A 20326-nucleotide genomic window follows, 5' to 3' on the forward strand; every position below is an offset into this window, starting at 1 on the left:
TTCACTTTCATGCATTGGAGAAGGAAATGGCAACCCACTCCAGTACTCTTGCCTAGAGAATCCCAGGGACAGGGGAGCCTGGTGGGCTGCCGTCTATGGGGTCGCACAGAGTTGGACACGACTGAAGCGACTTAGCAGCAGCATATATATAGCCATTGAAATCTGAAACTTGGTTGATTGGCTTCACAACAAATCTAATGCAAATGAAGAGGGAACAGTGACCCAGAGGGTGGTCTGAGAAGGTCCCCTAGGATCCATCAGACAGGCCAGACAGCAACGTATGATTTCTGCCCCCGAAGGCACACACACCCACGCTAGGGAGAGGTAACAGGCTGGGGATTTTCTAGAGGTGATAGACTGTTGAAACCTCGGTTTCAGCAAAAATCTCGAGTAAGAGAAAGAAACCCTCACGGTGAACCTGCAGGAGCCCAACTAGAGGGAGCACGCTGGACCACGGAGTGGGGTGGGGGGCAGGGGGCGGCAGGAAAGAGTCTGGATGTAAGAGAGATTCAGGGAGCGGACAGGCCCCTCTGAGTGTGGGGGGCAACAGAGGGGCAGAGTCCAGAGTACGGCTGAGGCTGGGGCTGCAGCAGAGTGTTGGGGTGATTTACTGGGATGGGAAAGCCGGCAGGGGTGGGGGACTGGGTGGAGAGGAGGGTGGCAGGCTCTCTTCTGGCCTCTGACTTGCATGGGGAGAGCAGATGGGAGGCTGGAGGCCTGGCTGAGCTCAGGAGAGGGACCCAGGAGGGGGTAGTCAGCAGCAGGCAGTCTTCACAGACAGGCGGGATGGGGCCACCCAGGGAGGGTGTGTAGATGGACAGAGAAAAGAGAAGCCACCAGGGTCCACGCCCTGGGCCCTCGGAAGCTTAGGAGCCAGCAGAGGGACTGAGGTGAGGGAAGAAGTGGGCGTCCTAGATGGAACTGCGTCCCCAGAATCCACACGTGGGAGCCCTCACCCCATGGGGACCTGACCTGGAGACGAGGTCTTCAGGAGGTCATCAAGGTTAAATGCAGTCATGGGGTTGGGCCCTAACCCAACAGGACAGGGACCTCACAGGAAGGGGAGGACAACAGGGGCGCGTGCTCGGAGGGGAGGCCATGTGAGGACGTGGAGGGACGGGTGGAGGAGAAACCCCCCTTGCCGGCACTTTGACCTTGGGCTTCCAGCCTCTGGGACTGTGAGAAGTTCGCTTCTGCTGTTTACACCCCAGTCTCGGGTATCTGTGGCAGGCCCAGCAGGCTGAGACCGAAGGGAACCACGACCACACAGGGCCAGCACCCAAAGCGGGGAGAGGGCCCCAGTGGACACCCTGCAGAAACCCCCGAATGGTTCCTCAAGGAACGGCCTCACAGGAGGCAGCCTCAAGCCCATCTTTAGGGAGGAAGGTCTTCCCAGCTCTTGTGGACACAGCAGAGAGGAGCCGCCCCGCAGGGACCCAGTGACTTCTGTGAGGCGCTGGGCCAGCCCCCACCATCCTGGGTGACTGTGTCTTCCAAAAGTGGCTGCACAGAGTGCCCCCCTCCCTGCCCCGTCCTCCCAGCACCTTGTCCGGAGGGAGAGTATCTGTGCCTTCCCCTGACCTGGGCAGGCCTGGTGATGGCAGAAGTGATGCTCCAGGACTGGAAGCCCCTCCCCGCAACCCCCAGGCTCACCCACTCCTGGTCCAGCCACCCTGCTGCCCGGAAGCCCGAGTGGAAGGCAGAAGAGAGGCCCTGGCTCACCAGCGAGTGAACCACCGGAAGCAGATCCTATAGCCGCCTGCCGAGCAGCCCAGGCCGAAGCCACATGGACTGACGTGGAGTGACCCTCCCTGCCCAGCCCTGCCTGCACGGCAGACCTTGAGCCAGATACCCGATCACTGCCATGGAAGCTTCGGGACACTCTGCCCGTGGCCAGTCAGCCCAGAGCTGTGCTAAGTTGCTTCAGTTGTGTCCGACTCTTTGCAACCCCATGGACAGTAGCCTGCCAGGCACATCTGTCCATGGATTCTCCAGGCAAGAACACCGGGGTGAGTTGCCATCTCCTCCTCCAGGGGATCTTCCCGACCCAGGACTCGAACCCCAGTCACTTGAGTCTCCTGCATTGGCAGGCGGGTTCTTTACCACTAGCCCAGAGCAGAACCCGGTTACTCTGCAGAGGGCGACCAGAGATCCCAGGTCATCCCTGTGTCCTGAGTCATCACTGGGGTGCTCTGTTTCTCTCTCAAAAGTGTCCTGGCTTGGAGGGTGAGCTGTGAGGTCATCATGTCCATGCAAAACCAGAGAGCCCACCGAGGTGGCTCCTTCCTGGGAGGGGATCAGGACCTTGTGATTGGGCAGGGCTGGGCAAGCTCCCGTCCTGTTCTTTGAAGGGTGTATGAAGAACCAAATGTGAAAAATGTCCCATTACATCATAATTTGGTTTCTGGAATCTTCTTTTCTGGTTTGTGCTTAATCGAAGGTCCTTCAGGGAGGGGTGAGCTGAGTCCAGGAAAGGAGGGGGCTTCTTGGAGGGCTGGATGGGGGCTCCATCTTCCCTGCATGTGGAGCAGTGTTGGGGCTCCCCCGGAGGGTCTCAGCAATGTGGCAAGGCAGCCCAGCACCTCAGGCACCCAGCACATGTGGGTCCCGGGTTCTGGTGGGAGCCCTGGGTGGTCCAGTCCTGGGTAGCACCCATGTCTCAACCAGATCACAGGCTGCAAAGTGAGACAGGCTGTCCAGGCCTGTGCAGGCATGGTCCTTCCCCTGCCCCAAGCCCCGCCCTCTGCAGCTCCCAACTGGGGCCCCACCCACCCATAGGGCACCCAGAGGCCCACAGCTGCAGGGCACCCAGACCATCAGGCCTCCTCCTGGAGGCAGGGGCTTCCTCCCCAGGTACCCCACAGTAAGTCAGAAAACTGGGACCTCGTGAACTGCCCTGAGGTTATAGATCCCCCTTCGAGGGACCCCAGCGAGCCTGTTGACGCACACCCCACCCCACCCTTGCCACCCCAGGGAATTCTGCAGCCCCACCTGCCTCCCCACCTAAGACAGCACTTCAGGAGGCTCCGGGCTCCTCTCCAGGTGTCCCTCTCTTGACGACACTTTCCTCTCGGGTTCCAGAATCCTCTCTCCCCACCACGCTGGCCTGGCCGACCTGTAGGAGCATTTGCCCTTGGGAGTCCCCACCCTGCCACACCTTTATAGACTGTCCCTCAACTATGCTCTCCTGCAGTGTACTTAATCTAAATGCAAACCTCTTTCCTCTGGGACCCTGAGAGATCTAAGGTCTCTGGGGATTTTGAGGAAGGTCCAATATCAGAAACAGATTAATGCAAATCCCATAAGATTAGATTACAGGACAGAAAGCATATAATTCTCTCAGGTTATGCAGAGAGAACACTGACTTAACACCTATTTATGACATTTAAGATTTAAATAAAGATTTAATACTTAGTTGTGACTTTTTTCAAAAATCTCTCAGCAAATTAGGAATAAAGCCAAAGGAAATATTCCTGACTTGATAAATTCACTGAAAGCCCACCACAAAGGTATATTTAGGTAAACAGAGTGGTGGCTTAGCAAGAGGGAGGTTGATCAGGCAAAGCACAGAGCATGTTTCACGGCCTATTCTGAGGGTGGGGACAGACAAAAGATAAAGATAGAAACTTTAAATTCACTGTGGATGGTGACTGCAGCCATGAAATTAAAAGACGCTTGCTCCTTGAAGAAAAACTGCAACAAACCTAGATAGCATATTAAAAAAGAGACATTATTTTGTCAACAAAGGTCCATATAGCCAAAGCTACGGTTTTTCCAGTAGTCATGCATGGATGTGAAAGCTGGAACATAAAGCAGGCAAAAATTGATGCTTTCAAATTGTGGTGTCAGAGAAAACTCTTGAGACTTCCTTGGAGTGCAAGGAGATCAAACCAATTCTAAAGGAAATCAAGCCAGAATTGAAAGGACTGATGCTGAAGCTGAAGTTCCAATACTCTGGTCACCTGATGTGAAGAACTGACTCCTTGGAAAAGACCCTGATGCTGGGAAAGATTGAAGGCAGGAAGAGAAGGGGACGACAGAGGATGAGACAGTTGGATGGCATCACCGACTCGATGGACATGAGTTGAGCAAGCTCTGGGAATTGGTGATGGACAGGGAGGCCTGGCATGCTGCAGTCCATGAGGTCACAAAAGAGTTGGACACGACTGAGCGACTGAACGAAAACAAAAACTAAGACAAAGTAAAGATAAGACAGCGCCTGAGCATAGTTGTTTCCCACAGGGTTCAGTCCTGAAGCCACTCTCCATGTGCTGGCCTGTGATGAGGCAGTGAGTCTCCGTGTGCTGGAGTGTGAGCTGGAAGTGCGTCTCCATGTGCTGGAGTGTGATGAGGAGGTGAGTCCCCGTGTGCTGGAGTCTGATGAGGAGGTGAGTCCCCGTGTGCTGGAGTCTGATGAGGAAGCGAGTCTCCGTGTGCTGGAGTGTGATGAGGACGTGAGTGGGAGGTGGGTGGGGGCCGGTGTCCACTGCTGGGTGGGGTTTTCAGATGAGCAGGAGGCGGCGTTGAGAACAGCCGTGCGCTGATGGATCTGGGTGGGGATTTTCAGACGAGCATGAGGCGGCGTTGAGAACAGCCGTGCACTGGTGGATCTGGGTGGGGTTTTCAGAGGAGTAGGAGGCGGCGTTGAGAACAGCTGTGCGCTGGTGGACGTGAGGTGGAGACGCAGCAACAGGAACATGAGTGTAGTCATCAGAGATGCAGGCGGGCGCATGTGGACACATGCACATATGTGTGCGTGTACACCGGTGAGCACACATGTGTTTTCCCTGCTGTGTCAGCCAAGAGGGCTGAGACGCAGCAACATCCCAGCAGCAAGCAGCCCCTCACCAGGGCTCAGATCTCAGTTTCTAACAGGATTCTCCAGCAGGAGGAACCAGGGCTCCCTAGAGAAATGGCTGATTCTAGGGCTGGGGCAGAGAACATCCCAGAGAACCTGCAGCTCCCTGTCATGCCAGGAAAGCGTCAGCAAGCTCCAAGCACGTCCCAGACACAAGAGACAGCCGAAGGGCTCCCAGTAACCAAGACTGGAACAATTTGAGCAATAGAATAAATAGTGCAGGGTTCTGATCCGAAGCATAAAATAAACACCCAAAGTACACAGCCATATGAACCCATGATCAAATAAACAATAGAAGAGAAGATACAGATCGCCCTGTGCAAGCAAGTGGCCTTCCCGGGACAGAAACTGCGTCCCCCCCACGTCCTCTGCGTGCTTCCTGTTGCCTCCTAGGCCTTCCCCGAGTTCCAAAGGCTAAATTTAATCAGAGACGTGAGAAAATACAAAAAGAAAGGAAGACAAACAAGACAAAATAATAGTAATAGTTTAGTCGCTAAAGAAAGTCTAGGGCCTTTGGTTCTTCAAGGACGATGCATGACTGCCTTAGCCGTGTCTTTTGAGCTGTTTGGCAGACGCTGAAACCCTACCAGGTGGGAGCAGTTAACTGCGTGCCGCCCACAAGCACGTGGACCTCAGGCCGATGGGAACCAGAAGGACCAGCTGACCGGAGATGCAAGGCTCAGCCAACATCCCAGTCACAAGGCCAAGTGCCAGCTGTGTACAGCTGGGTGAGAGACACGAGTGTCTCCGAAGCTAGAAGACCGGCCCCTGCCTCTTTTCCCCGGGGTGATCTCCGAGCAAAGCTGGGAAAGGGGTCGCTGGTTCACTGGGCTGTGAGTCCACCTTCTCCCCGTGTTGGCCGGCTTCCCCAGCACGGCTGTCTTTCCTCTTCCCCAGTTTGGAATTTGAGAGACAAGAATCCCTTGTCTCTCAGTTTGGAATTCTTGAGTGACAAGCAGCTGAACCTGAGCTGGGTCACACCTGCAGAAGAATTCCACATGGTTTATGTAGAAGCTCAAGGAGGCAGAAGGTGACCCCCCAGCCCTTGGGTGGCTGCAGCGTGGCCTCCTTCCAGAGGACAGTGTTCGAAGTGGGGAGAGAGGCACTCAACCAAGGAGACCTCTGAGAAGCACACCTCAGCCTGATAATCGGGACCAACGTCCCAGGTCACACGTCACAGTGACACTGAGTCCCCATGAAGAGAAGTGGTGGAAATGGCTCGTTCCCTCTATACGCTTCCTCCCCAGGCCGGTGACCACAGGGTAACCATGAGGAAGACATCAGACTAACCCCACTTGAGGGCCATTCTACAAAATACCTGCCAAGTCTTCCTCAAGGGCGTCCAGGTCAGGGCAAGCGTGAGAGCGGTCTCCCCACAGAGTGGCCAGGGCAGTGTGGGGTCCGCATGGACGGCAGAGTCCTCTGCCGTATAAACCTCGGAAGCCTGAACAAAGCAGAGACTTCAGTTAACAGTGAGGTATCGATACTGGTTCCCTGGTCATGACAAATGTCTCTTTAAGGTGAGATGTTAACATTAGGGGAACATTCGGCACAGGGTAGACAGGAATTCTGTGCTATTTTTGCACCTTTTCTGTAACTCTTAAAACTATTCTAAAATAAACAGGCCATTTTTTTTTTAAGCGCATTTACTACGGCATCATTGAGACCCATCCCCTACAAGATCTGGAAGAAGAAAGGAGTGGGGAGCCAGCCCCCTCCCTCCTGTTCCCCAACCCCAGCTTCAACCAGGGCCCCCCCTGACTCAGCTCGTGAGAAGTTGCAGAGTCTGAAGTCCACTGAGGGGCTTTCCGGCCAGGATCCCAGGCCAAGACCAAGGCCAGAGGCTGCAGTGGGCAGGACGAGGCAGCCAGGAGCCCAGCCCTACTAGTGAGCTACTAGCAAGAGTTGGACACGACTGAAGTGACTTAGCAGCAGCAGCAGTACCGGGGCTTTCAGCCTACACTCACAGGGAGCTGCGCGGGGCATCGTTTCATACGTTTACCTGGTTTTAGAGTCAAGGTTCATCCTGGCCTCGTGACAGGAGCTGGGCAACCTTGCTTGTGCTTCTTTCATCTTTCTCTTTTCTGAAACAATTTATCCAGAAAAGGAATCAACTGATCCTGTAAAGTTTGGTCGAGTCCCCTGTAGAGCCGGCTGGGCCGGGTAGGTCTTCGGCGGGCTGGCAGTCTGACCGCCATCTCCGCTTCCTAGCGCTGGTTTGTACTCAAGCTCCCTCTTTCCTCTCGGGCCAGTCTTAGTCCTTCATGTGTCTCACGTCTGCCCGCTCCCCCTCCAGGTCTTCAGATTCATCGTCTGCAATGGCGGCCCTGCGCACAGGCCTCCGCTAATCTGGAGCCTATTGTGTTTCATCAGCTTCTCTCTAAGGACCGTGCAGCTGGGTCCTACGGATCCTGGGGCGTGCTGTGAACACCATTTAATCCTAAGAGCGTCTGATTTCCTCCCCACCCGGCGGTCCCGAAGCGGCCAGGAGTGCTGTTGCGTGCGGAACTTGAGAAGTGCCGACTCACCTGCCCTCCATTCCCCCCGTTTTACAGATGGGGAAACTGAGGCACAGAGCCGCGCCCTGCAGGGCAGTCGACCAACCCCTGGGGTGTGGGGGGTGGGGTGAGCCTTCTCCTCCACCCCTTTGGGGAAACCTGCGGAGTCCCTTCCCAGCACACGATTTGTAAACGCGTAAAATAAAAGGCTTCATGCTGCAGAGCAAACCACTTACACTGAAATGCAGCTGCCAAAACAGCAGCAGGTGTAGCTGCTTATGCAATGATGGATGAGGCTTCTCGCTGGTGTATTAATGGAGACCCAAAGACGGGTCTCATGACCACCAGTGCTGAAACATCAACCAGTGCTTCTGAGACCCTGGACCTGGATTCCAGGTGGGGAGGGGGTTCTTCCTGCCAGCACAGGTGAGCACTCAGTTTAGGCAAGGGAGGGGCTTCCCAGGTGGCGCTGCCGGTGAAGAACCCACCTGCCAGTGTGGGAGACGTAAGAGACCCAGATTTGATCCCTGGGTCGGGAAGATCCCCTGGAGAAGAAAATGGCAACCCACTCCAGTGTTCTTGCCTGAAGAATCCCGTGGACAGAGGAGCCTGGAGGGCTAAAGCCCATGGGGACGCAAAGAGTCAGACATGGCTGAGCGACTGAGCACACACTGCGAAAATAAAAGGTGGGACGTTTCCCATCCAAGTTCACGGACACCCAGAATTCCATCCTCAACGCGGTCCAGCTCAGGAAGTTGGTAACAGTTTGCACCTGAGGGCTGTGACCAGCCGGCTCCTCTTCCTCCAGCCCAAAGTGTTCTCAGACGATGGTCATGTGAGCCCGGGGTGGGGTCCCTCCTTCTCGGTGCCTTGAGGGGTGGGGGGGACACCGTCCCTGATTCCTTTCCATCCCCACTGACCGATCCCTGCAAACAGGTTTCCCGGGGCAGGGGCGGGGGTGGGGGGCGAGTCATGGAGCAAGCTTCCTTCCGTTTTGTGGCTGGGTTCGCTGTCCTGCCCTCACGCGCGTTCCTGGGCCCACAGCGCTTTTCTTCTGCAGACTCGGCTCCACTCCGCGCCTCATAGTTGCTGTCAGGACGCGGATATCAACCTGACTTGTGCTCTTTGGTTAGAAGCCTTCTTCTCTTTGGGGGAAACTGCTAGAATTTTCTTTTTGTCTCCAATATTTGGAAACAGAAACGTGCCTGGACTCCCTTACCTCCCCCATCAGCATCTGAGCCCTTGAATCCTTCCAGCTCGGATCCCGAAAACGTCTCCTGCGTTTTCAGATGCTCCCCACCCCACCTGGACTCCTGGGTCCCGGGGCCGGCATCTCCCCTCTGCCCTCCATGTGTATTTCCTGATCTCAGCTCACCAGTTTCTGCCTCTCTGATGCTTTCCCAGCCCTGCAACCTGCCCGTGGGCTCGGCCGCATCCATCCTGCTCTCTGTCCTCTCTGTGGTCTGATTCAGCCGTCACACCTAACATCTCCGCTCCGGCCTTTCTCTCATGATTTTGTGCTTGCTTCTTATTGACACTCTCCTCCTAACCCCACTGCTGCTGCTGCTGCTGCTAAGTCGCTTCAGTCGTGTCCGACTCTGTGCGACCCCATAGACTGCAGCCCACCAGGCTCCCCCGTCCCTGGGATTCTCCAGGCAAGAACACTGGAGTGGGGTGCCATTGCCTTCTCCACCTAACCCCACTAGATCCAGTTTAATCTTAGGCGCATTTCACACTCTTGGCCCATAGTACCTGACTCCGGGGGCGTTGTGGGAAGCTGGCACCGCTTCCTGAGGTCGTGTCCTGGCTCCATAGGGCTGCCCCCGCTGCTCGCCGGCCCCAGAGCCCAGGGAGGGCAGTGATGCGCCCACCCGCGATGTTGTGACTTCTGATAGAAACATATACACGTTCAGGCTTCGTCCCCTTTCTGGCGCAGACCTTCCAAAACCCTCCACATTTCCTAAGAGGCTGATCAAGTTGTTGTCTGTCGTCTGAATGAGTTGACTTCGGAAGCGTGGTGTCAGGAGAACCAACCACGTGATAACAGTTCCCCGCCCTCGCAGCCTGGCCACGCGTCCCCCTGAAGGACGTGCCCGCAAAGGCCTTGCTCCCGCCGCCCGCTGCCCCCACCCCCATGGAGCTGACCTCCTTCTCAGGGGCTTCCCTGGGGTCTTGCTTGTTTACTTTCCCCTACGTCCATCCTTCCTGCTTTCTGTGGTTTCCTGGGGTTGACTGGGGAGGAGCCCGCCTAAACCATGAATCCAGACAGGATGGAGAAGACAGGCTCTGGGGGTACCTGCATGGGCAAGGCTGTGGCCCCTCTTGTGCCGTCTGAAGCTTCGCCAGCTAACAATGTCTGTGCCTCCGCACAGCAGGCCCCTGTGGCTAGTTCCAGGCACTTGCCCAGACAGGACCGCGAGGGTGAAGTGCCCCCATCCTGCAGCAGGGCCTGGGCATAGATAAGGGGGCCTGCTGAGGGGGCCTGACGCACCGGGAGCGTGGCTGAGACCACCCCTTCCCAACACACACACATGCACACACACGCAAATTTCACGCCCTCCTCCCACGCCTGCTGTGGGGCATTTTCCACAACCGGATTAACTGGGAGATCGGGAAGGGAATCCAGGGCAGGGAGGGCCCTCAATAAACAAATCAGAGCCCAGAGCTTAGCAGGTGCCATCCTCCTCCTCACTGTGACTGCGGTCCTGAGCTGCAGTCCTGCTGTGGGTGTACGCACTCAGGGTCTCCAGCGGCAGGTGGAAACCCCCTGCCTGTGCCCCTTCCTCCCCGAGGACCAGGCGCCCCCCCAAGCCCAGCGCTGCTGCAACTGGGGGGCTGGGCTGGGCAGAGAGCAGCCCCGGGTGTGGGAGGATTGGGCTGGCAGAGCCGGGGATGGCACCTGGGGAGGGAGGGGAGAAGGAGCCCAGGACCCCCCCACCAGGACTCCCCTCCAGGACAGAAGAGCATGGCTGCACGCCCCGTAGGCCCCGGCCCAGTGCCCAAGTGTCGTGGGCTTAACCAGGTCCCCCAGCTTCATCAGTGGAGTTCCAGCCCCCATGAGACTGTATTTGGAGACGGAGCTGTGAAGTCAGGAGGGCGGCCCCGACTCGGCAGGGCTGGTGTCCTTACAAGAAGAGGAACAGACACCAAGCTCAAGGTCCCTCCCCTGTGTGCACACTGAGAAGACGTGGGCCTGCCCCCCGAGGGGAGAGGTCTTCCTAGAGAAAAGCAGCTGGGATTTAAGCCACGAGGTTGTGGGATCTTGGCCGCAACAACATCCCTGAGGCCACTGCAGCCCCCAGGGCGGCTCCACACTTTGCCCCCAGACCGAACTCCTCTCCTGAGTCAGCCCGCCCTCACCTGCCCGAGGCCCCTGCAGCCCCAGCTGGGTCCCGGCAGGGCTGACTCTGGCTGACTCAGAGGACGTGCCGCCCCACCCCAGGAACGCGGCCTCCCGCCCCCTCCCGCCCCCTCTACAGGGCAGAGGACGCCCGTGGTACAATAGGCCTTCTGTCCCTCGGCCAGGTGACCCCAGGCTGACATGGGAGCTGGAGGGCGGGCAGCCTCAGGCAGGCGGGGCAGGGGGTGCAGGGCGGGTCCCTCCTGCTGCAGGCCCAGGAGACAAGGATAATGTGGACACGCCTCCCTGAGCTGCAAACACGGCTTCTCCAATCACTGTTCACCCACAGTCACGCGAGGCCGGGAGGAGGCACAGGGGACTCTGGGGGTGGAAACTTGCCTTGATCTGGGTGAGGGTTACACAGGGCCATGTATTTGTCAAAAGTCATCAAACTGGACACATTGGGTCAACACATTTTACTGTATGTAAAGCATACTTCAAAAGCACAGAATCAAAAAAGAGTTGTTTAGAAAATTAGAAAATACAGGCAACCAGAAGACAGCGAATGTCTGTACCCTGTGGAGATAGTGAATGTCTGAGCCCATGGCTGGGAGAGCAGGCACACTGGCCTGGCCAGACTCCTCTCTCCAGCGGGGACGCGTACATGACGGTCTCAGACCACACACGGGCCTTGAAGCCTGCAAACTTCTATCAACAGTAAAGCCTGAGTGTGTTTCTACTATGTCTGCCACCATTTTTTTTTAACAACTACACATTTCATACTGTGCATAAACCAAAATCTTTTTCAACAAGTTACTTACTGTTCTGGGGCTTTTCTTTCAACACTCTCAGTTGCTGCTGTTCAGTATCTAAGTCCTGTCCAACTCTGCAATTCCCTGGACTGCAGCACACCAGGCTCCCCTTCCTTCACCATCTCCCAGACTTGCTCAAACTCATGTCCATTGAGTCAGCGATGCCATCCAACCGGCTCATCCTCTGTTGCCTCTTTTCCTCCTGCCTTCAATCTTCCCCAGCATCAGGGTCTTTTCCAATGAGTTGGCTCTTCACATCAGATTGCCAAAGAATTGGAGCTTCCGCTTTAGCATCAGTCCTTCCAATGAATATTCAGGACTGATTTCCTTTAGGATTGACTGGTTTGATCTCCTTGCAGTCCAAGGGACTCTAAAGAGTCCTCTCAAGCACCACAGTTCAAAAGCATCAATTCTTTGGTGTTCAGCCTTCTTTATGGCCCAACTCTCACATCCATACATGACCACTGGGAAAACCACAGCTTTGACTAGACGGACTTTTGTTGGCAAAGTGATCTCTCTGATTTTCAATACACTGTCTAGGTTTGTCATAGCATTTCTTTCAAGGAGCAACTGTCTTTTAACTTCATGGCTGCAGTCATGGTCCACAGGATTTTAGAGGCAAGAAAATAAAATCTGTCGCTGCTCCACTTTTTCCCTTCTATTTGCCATGAAGTGATGGGGTCAGATGCCATTTAATTTTTTCAATGTTGAAGTTCAAGTCAGCTTTTTCACTCTCCTCTTTCACCTTCACCAAGAGGCTCTTTAGGTCCTCTTCGCTTTCTGCCATAAGGGTGGTGTCATCTGCATATCTGAGGTTATTGATATTTCTCCCAGCAATCTTGATTCCAGCTTGTGCTTCATCCAGCCTGGCATTTCTCATGATGTACTCTGCATAGAAGTTAAATAAGCAGGGTGACAATATACAGCCTTAACGTACTCCTTTCCCAATTTTGAACCAGTCAGTTGTCCCATGTAAACTTTTAACTGATGCTTCTTGACCTCCATATAAGTGTCTCAGGAGATAGGTGAGGTGGTCTGGTATTCCTATCTCTTGAAGAATTTTCTACAGCTTGTTGTGATCCACACAAAGGCTTTAGTGTAGTCAATGAAGCAGAAGTAAATGTTTTTCTAGTAACTCCATTGCTTTCTCCATGATCCAATGAATGTTGGCAACTTGATCTCTGGTTCCCCTGACTTTTCTAAATCCAGCTTATACACTTGGAAGTTCTAAGTTCACATACTGCTGAAGCCTGGCTTGAAGGATTTTGAGCATAACCCTCCTAGCGTGTGAGATGGGTGCAACTGTGCGGTAGTCTGAGCATTCTCTGGCAGTGCCCTTCTTTGGATTTGGAATGAAAACTGACCTTTTGCAGTCCTGTGGCCACTGCTGAGTTTTCCAAATTTGCTGGCATATTGAATGCAGCACTTTAATAGCATCATCTTCTAGGATTTGAAAGAGCTCAGCTGCAATTCTATCACCTGCACTAGCTTTATTTGTAGTGATGCTTGCTAAGGCCCACTTGACTTCACACTCCAGAATGTCTGGCTCTAGGTGAGTGATCACACCATTGTGATTACCTGGGTCACTAAGACCGTTTTTGTATAGTTCTTCTGTGTATTTTTGCCACCTCTCCTTAATCTCTTCTGCCTCTATTAGGTCCTTACATAGTCTGTTCTTTATTGTGTCCATCTTTGCATGAAATGTTCCCTTGGTATCTCTAATTTTCTTGAAGAGATCTCTGGTCTTTCCCATTCTGTTGTTTTCCTCTGCTTCTTTACAGTGTTCATTTAAGAAGACTTTCTTATCTCTCTTTGCTATTCTCTGGAACTCTGCATTCAGTTGGCTTTATCTTTCCCTTTTTCCCTTGCCTTTTCTTCTTTTCTCAGCTATTTGTAAGGCCTCCTCAGACACCACTTTGCTTCTTGCATTTGTTTTTCTTTGGGGTGGTTTTGGTCACAACCTTCAGTGTTATGAACCTCCATCCATAGTTCTTCAGGCACTTCAACTACCAAATCTAATCCCTTGGATCTATTTGTCACTTCTACTGTTCTCTGGTGGCTCAGATGGTAAAGCATCTGCCTGCAATACAGGAGACCTGAGTTCAATCCCTGGGTTGGGAAGATCCCCTGGAGAAGGAAATGGCAACCCACTCCAGTATTCTTGCCTGGGAAATCCCATGGTCGGAAGATCCTGATAGGTTATAGTCCATGGGGTCGCAAAGAGCTGGACATGACTAAGCAACTTCACTTTTACTTTCACTGTATAATCATAAGGGATTTGATTTTGGTCATACCTGAATGGCCTAGTGTTTTTGTCTACTTTCTTCAATTTAAGCCTGAATTTTGCAATAAGGAGCTCATGATCTGAGCCACAGTAGCTCCCAGTCTTGTTTTTGCTGACTGTATAGAATTTCTTCATTTTCGGCTGCAAAGAATATAATCAAGCTGATTTTGGTGTTGCCCACTCGGTGACGTCCGTGTGTAGCGCGGCCTTTTGTGTTGTTGGAAGAGGGTGTTTGCTATGATCAGTGTGTTCTTTTAGCAAAACTCCGTTAGCATTTGCCCTGCTTCATTTTGTACTCCCAGGCCAAAGTTGTCTGTTACTCCAGCTATCTCTTGACTTCGTATTTTTGCATTCCAATCTCCTATGATGAAAAGGACATCTTTTTTGGTGCTAGTTCTAGAAGGTCTTGTAGGTCTTCCTAGACCTGGTCAACTTCACCTTCTTCAGCCTCAGTGGTTGGGGCACAGACTTGGATTACTGTGATATTGAATGGTTTGCTTGGAAATGAACTGAGATCATTCTGTCATTTTTGAGATTGCACCCAAATAATGCATTTCAGACCCTTTTGTTGACTATGAGGGCTTCTCCATTTCTTCTAAGGAAGGGATTCTTGCCCACAGTAGTAGATATAATGGTCATCTGAATTAAATTCACCCATTCCCATCCATTTTAGTTCACTGATTCCTAAGATGTCAATGTTCATGCTTGCCATTTCCTGCTTGACCTTGTCCAATTTACCTTGATTCATGGACCTAACATTCCAGGTTCCTATACAATATTAATTTTCACAGTATTGGCTTTTACTTTCACCACCAGACACATCCACAACTGAGTTCAGTTTTCACTTTGGCCCCGCTGCTCCATTCTTACTGGAGCTATTAGTGATTGCCCTCCTCTCCTCCCTGGTGGCTCGGACAGTAAAGAATCCGCCTGCAATGCAGCAGACCTGGGTTCGACCCCTGGGTTGGGAAGATCCCCTGGAGAAGGAAATGGCAACCCACTCCAGTATTCTGGCCTGGAGAATTCCATGGACAGAGGAGCCTGGTGAGCTACAGACCGTGGGGTCACAATGAGTCAGACACAAGTGAGCAGCTAACACACACACACACTTTCCCATTCGCATATTGGGCCTCTTTCGACCTGGGGGGGTTCATCTTCCAGGGTCATCTTCTTGCCTTTCGTACTATTCATGGGGTCCTCAGGTAAAAGTACTGGAGGGGTTTGCGATCAGTCTTGCGGAAGACCGCATTCTGTCAGAAGTCTTCACTCGGTCCCGCCCGCCTCGGGTGGCCCTGCGTGCACCACATGGTCCATGGCTCGTGTTACGCAAGCCCCTTTGCCAGGACAAGGCTGTGACCCGTGAAAGGGAGCATTTTAAGTAGTACTGCCATAAACACCAGGGCAGCTTGATCTCTGGGCACATTCTAAACTCCTGCCTTGAGATAATAGTCCCAGGATTGGGATTGCTAGGGCAAAAGTCACTCGCATTTTAAAACTTTCTTGCGCTTGTTCAAAGACCAGCTGGAAAGCAGAGATTTTGACAGGTTTTGCTTTGTTTTTTTTTTGTCTAATCTCTCATTTTATCTTTACAACCCAAAGGAGGCCGAGCCTAGAGGCAGCATCAGGAACATCGTCCCACTTTGGATTTGAAGCTAAATGATCAGCTGCAGACCAGAAAGCAAATAACAAAAAGTAAAGATAATTCCTGGATGTTTGCTTCTGAGGGGGAAAGGGTGGGTCCCATGCAGAAGGCCATCAGTCCTGAAGCCAGCCGCTGAGAGAAGCACACTCGTTACAGAAATCCTACAGCAGAGCCAGGGAGCTGTGGGCGCCCTGAGGACTAAATGGGCTGCAATTCTGAAGACGGGAGAATGGTCCATGTGGGCAGATAGTTCACAACTGTCTCGTTCCCGGGGGACACCTGTCAGTCTGGGCGCCCGGCCGAGGCCTGGGCTTGCCCCAGCAGCTGAGGAGAAGAGGAATCAGCCACACTCTGCACAGTCCTGGGAGCATAAGGGCCAAACGAGAGACTTCAGGGGCCTCAAACCCATCACCGGCCTCCCACCAGCCCCACTCCAAAGCATCTGCAGAATCGAGCCGCTGTATTTGGGAGGAGGCTGACCTGTAAGCTCTCAGGAGAACCTCTGAAGAGGCCAGTCCCCACCCAGGGAGGCCCCTCCTGCCCCAGGTCACGGCCGCTCCAGCCGCAGGATCCGCCTTCCTCCAGCCCTATAACTGCCAGACCGTTTGCTCCCAGGCGGCTCTGATCGGACCAACTCTCACACAGGTAACAGCTGCAACTTCTGGACACAGAGACAACTGTCCAGCAGCACCAGAGAGCAGCCAGAACCAGGTGGACGCCATAGGGGACCGACCCGGGGGAGAGGGAACAGCTGGGGGTCCGGGTTCAGAGGGCAGCCCCGTCCGGGCCCAGCAAGGTGGCTGGAGCCACGCTGCACATGAGGGCTTACTGCCGGGAAGAACCAGAGGACAGAGTGCCCACAGCAGCTAGAAAGTGAGGACACATCCCAGAAAAGAGAGGGAGCCACAGACAGGGAGCCTGGGCCACTCCCTAATAAACTCGTCTCAAGCCTCCAGCTGGTCTGCAAGCTGAGCTTACACAGGACCCGCTCCAAGGAGCTCAGCGACAGGACAGAGCTTCCCGCCAACTCCCACAGAGGAGGCAGCAGGCCGTCTGAGTGCTCAACCCCAGGAGAAAACAAACCAAAAGTTAATAATCTTAAAGAGAACACAACAGAATCCAGAGTCCCTGCAATGCATCATTCATACCCTTCGGGGTGGGGAGGGAACATAAAACCAATACATGCACACAAGCACCAAAGTGCCTCTGAGACTCCAGAAGAAGCATTGATGGAAGCCAGATGACAAAGGAATATATCACTAAGTTACTGAAAACCAAGAAAATAGCCAATCTAAAATCCCGTACCCTGGGACTTCCCTGGCAGTCACCAGGTTGAGCCTCCACACTGCCAATGCAGGGGGCAAGGGTTCAATTGATCCCTGGTCGGGGAACTAAGATCCCACATGCCTCCCAGCCACAAAATAAATAAAATAAAATTCTGTACCCTTCAAAAACATCCTTCCGAGATGAAGATGAAATCAGGACTTCGGAGAAACACAGACTAAAACAATCCGTCTTTGTCAGATCTTCACTGAAATGAATATTAAAGGAAATTTATTTAGGCAGAAGGAAAATGGTGTCAGATGTCAACACAAAAATGTGGAAAGAATGATACCAAAAAGGATGACATGTGTAGGCAGATTGAAATGAATATAGACTGCAAAACAACACTCATTTACAGAGTTTAAAAATAAAGTCAAGGACTTCCCTGGTGGTCCAGTGGTTAAGACTCCATGCTTCCACTACAGGGGGTGTGGGTTTGATCCCTGGTCAGGGAACTAGGTCACATGTGCTGCACAGCATGGCCAGAAAAATAAGATAAAAATATAAATAAAGCTATATGCATAATGACCACACCTATAAAGGTGGGGGATATTCGCAGCAAATTGCCAAAGACTTACGTCCAGAATATATAAATATATAAAGAACACCTACAAATCAACAAGCGAAGAATAGATGACTCCATAGAAAAATGAGCAAAAAGACCAGAAGAGACACTTCACAGAAGAGAACAGGCAAGAGATCAGTAAACACATCAGAAGTGACCCAATCGCATGAATCATCATGGAAATGCAATTTAAAAGCACAGTGGAACATCCCAATCCCAAGGAACGGTCAACGTGATAAAGATAAAAACGTCCAATTACGAGCAAGGATGTATAGTAAGGGGCTTCCCCTGCGGCTCAGTGGTAGAGAATCCGCCTGCCAAGGCAGGAAGAGATGCGAGAGATGCAGGTTTGATCCCTGGATCGGTGAGGTCCCCTGCAGGAGGGAATGGCAGCCTACGCCAGTATTCTTGCCTGGAGAATTCCATGGACAAAGGAGCCCGACAGGTTACAGTCCACAGGGTCTCGAAAGAGTCAGACACGACCGAGCACCTGTGCAGACTCTTTGCAGTAAGCGGGACCCGCGGTCACCGGCGGCGGTAAAAGCTGGGGCGGGGCGGGGAGGCGGGGGGCCCTTAGGGAACGAGCACCTACACAGACGCATGGCTGAGCTTTACCCGACAGAAGGGTGCGGGCAGAAACCACGCACGCACTGGACTGTGGAGAGCAGGCAGCATCCGATGCAAAAGCTGGAGCCCCTGGAGTGCCGAGCAGCAGGAAAACTATGGGGGCAGGTGGTCAAGCCGGGGCGAATGACTGCCACACCTGGTGCTGGGTCCAGCGCAGCGTAAACAACCCAAGCCAGTAACGCCTGTTTCCCGAGCGGGCGCTGAGGGGAGGAGTGCGCTGGCGCCGCGAGCGGGACTGGGATGGTCCCCTGCTGTGCATGCGGTTATGGGGTGAGTCCGGGGTGTATGGAAAGGCGCGGAGCTCCGCTGACTTCGGGGAACTTTCCTGTGCGTCCATTTCCTAGGCATCACCGATAGCGCAGGGGAAGGAGGGGTGCGCCTGGGGGCGCCTCCCATCGTGCTCCCAGGGGCTCCATACGCCTGAATCGCTGTCAGTCATGCGGGTACATGAACACACGGACGCCCGTTCAGGTCTTTTTGCCCGTTTTCCTGTGGAGTTGTCTACCCTTCTCTTGTTGACGTGCAGACGTTCTTTATATCTTTATATATTCTGGACATAAGTCTTCTGTGGTTTGCTGCACACGCACTGCAAATACCCCCTACCTTTATTGTTACCATGGAGCTTAAGTGATCTCTTTAATAATGACCCCCCCCCCCATTTAAAAAATGACGATGGAAAACGCAGCGCTTCTAGGAACCAGTCTCTTTTGTCAAAATATTTATCTGAAAGCCAGCAAGTCCTTCCACTTAAATCCAAATGAAGTTCAGCATTCTATTTTAGAGCACTAAAGCTTTAGCCCAAGCTGGTTTTCAGCTATCTCCAACCTTCCTCTCAATAAATTTGTGAAGCAAGGTGTCTGGGATAGGACTAAGCAATGGCATGATGGCTACCTCTAACTGACACGGTTTCAAGTGACTTTCACAAACTTTCTTTTCTGTAGTTTTTGCATTAGTTTATATTTTAATAACAAGCATTTTTGAAAATTATGGATTTGTGCTTTTGTGCTCCTGGTCTGGAAGTCCCCAGCTGAGTCACCCTGAGGAAGTTTCTTATTCTCCCTGAGCCTTGGTATTTACAACTTTAAAATGTAGATCATGATATTACCACATTCATAGATTTTTTTTAAGGATTTCATTAGATCATTTTTCAAAGTGCCCATAAAGGAGGAGGGCTTCCCCGGTGACTCAGTGGTAAAGACACATGCCAATGCAGGACGTGAGTTCCACCCCTGGGTCAAGAAGATTCCCCAGAGAAGGAAATGGCAACCTACTCCAGTATTCTTGCCTGGGAAATCCCACAGACAGGGCAGGCTGGCAGGCTACAGTCCATGGGGTCACAAAGAGTCAGACTGGACTGAGTGTAACAATTTTCAGAGAGGAGAGGCCTGTCCTGCCCAGTAGCTGTAGCTCTTGGCTGCAGGGCACGAACAGGTCATAAAGTAACAAAAAGACTGAGCTCCTCCCAAAAGGAGATTATAATCCAAGTAGCAAGAGGTGAGGGCAAACACCCAAGCCCAGCCCAGTAAACACCTGCTGCCCGGGCTGGCCAGCAGTATGAAGGGCAGAGAAAGCAGGGCCAGGAAGGAATGGGGCGGTGGGGCGGGGTGGGGTGGGGTGGGGGTGGGCAGGCAGGGGGCAGCACAGGCCTCCTGGAGCACGGAGCACTCGGTGCAGGAAGTCAGGAATTCCTGGACCCAAATTCTCCCGGCCTGAGAGAGAGGTGGGGGGATCAGGCCCACTGGAGGGCCCATCCGAGGAAGTCACCGACACCCCCAGAGACTCCCGTGTGGAAATGGGTGCCCTGGACCCGTGCTCTGGCGCATGGATGGCATAATGCGAGACCCGAGCTTACCTCAGAGCTGCCGGCAGAGACGCCGTTGGGAGGAGGCACCGAGGTGCAGCCAAGGGGCGGCGGGACTGATGGCTGACGGCTTCTGTGCAGAGGGAAGCATTCGTCCCCTCAAGGAGCTTTGCCCCAACTCTCAGGGGCAGGAGGAGTCGCCATCCCACCAGGAACACTGATCTCACCAGCTCAAAGAGCTCCTCAGGCTGGGACTGCTAGATCACACACAGACCACCCGGTTAAGTCTGAATTTCAGATAGGCAACAAATAAGTATCAGTATATCCCACGCAGTACTGGGGACATACTTATATCAGACATTGCATGTTTACATCAAATATGCATGTATGCGCATAAACATTGCATGCGTACTTACAGTAAAGTATTCGTTGTTTATCTGAAATTCAAATTGAACTGAGCCTCCTGTGTTTCCCATTACTTCAGCTGGCAACCCTACCCGAGGGTGATGCTATGCCTCTGTTCACCTGGTATAACCAATACTAACCTCATGCCCAGCACATGGCAAGCCTTCAGTA

General features: G+C 53.0%; 2 long non-coding RNA genes across 4 annotated transcripts in view; one reads left to right on the forward strand and one right to left on the reverse strand.

The window, feature by feature from the left end:
- Window positions 1-6999, reverse strand: part of LOC129634092 (uncharacterized) — a 22594-nt gene extending 15595 nt beyond the window's left edge. Inside the window, exons 1-3 of the long non-coding RNA XR_008705416.1 lie at window positions 6861-6999; window positions 6177-6302; window positions 3004-5839 (exon numbers count right to left, since the gene is read on the reverse strand). This is a non-coding gene — a long non-coding RNA (uncharacterized LOC129634092). The remainder of the gene's footprint in view (window positions 1-3003; window positions 5840-6176; window positions 6303-6860) is intronic.
- LOC129634091 (uncharacterized) lies at window positions 6882-17387 on the forward strand. Of its 3 annotated transcripts, none has more exons than XR_008705413.1 (3): window positions 6882-7021; window positions 7155-8191; window positions 15392-17387. It is a non-coding gene; the product is annotated as an uncharacterized LOC129634091 (long non-coding RNA). The 3 variants fall into 3 exon arrangements; XR_008705414.1 differs by having other exon boundaries at window positions 7155-8042; XR_008705415.1 differs by having other exon boundaries at window positions 7155-7782.
- The last annotated feature ends 2939 nt before the right edge of the window (window positions 17388-20326 follow it).

Source organism: Bubalus kerabau, chromosome 19, assembly GCF_029407905.1.
Source record: "Bubalus kerabau isolate K-KA32 ecotype Philippines breed swamp buffalo chromosome 19, PCC_UOA_SB_1v2, whole genome shotgun sequence".
Lineage (NCBI taxonomy): Eukaryota > Metazoa > Chordata > Mammalia > Artiodactyla > Bovidae > Bubalus > Bubalus kerabau.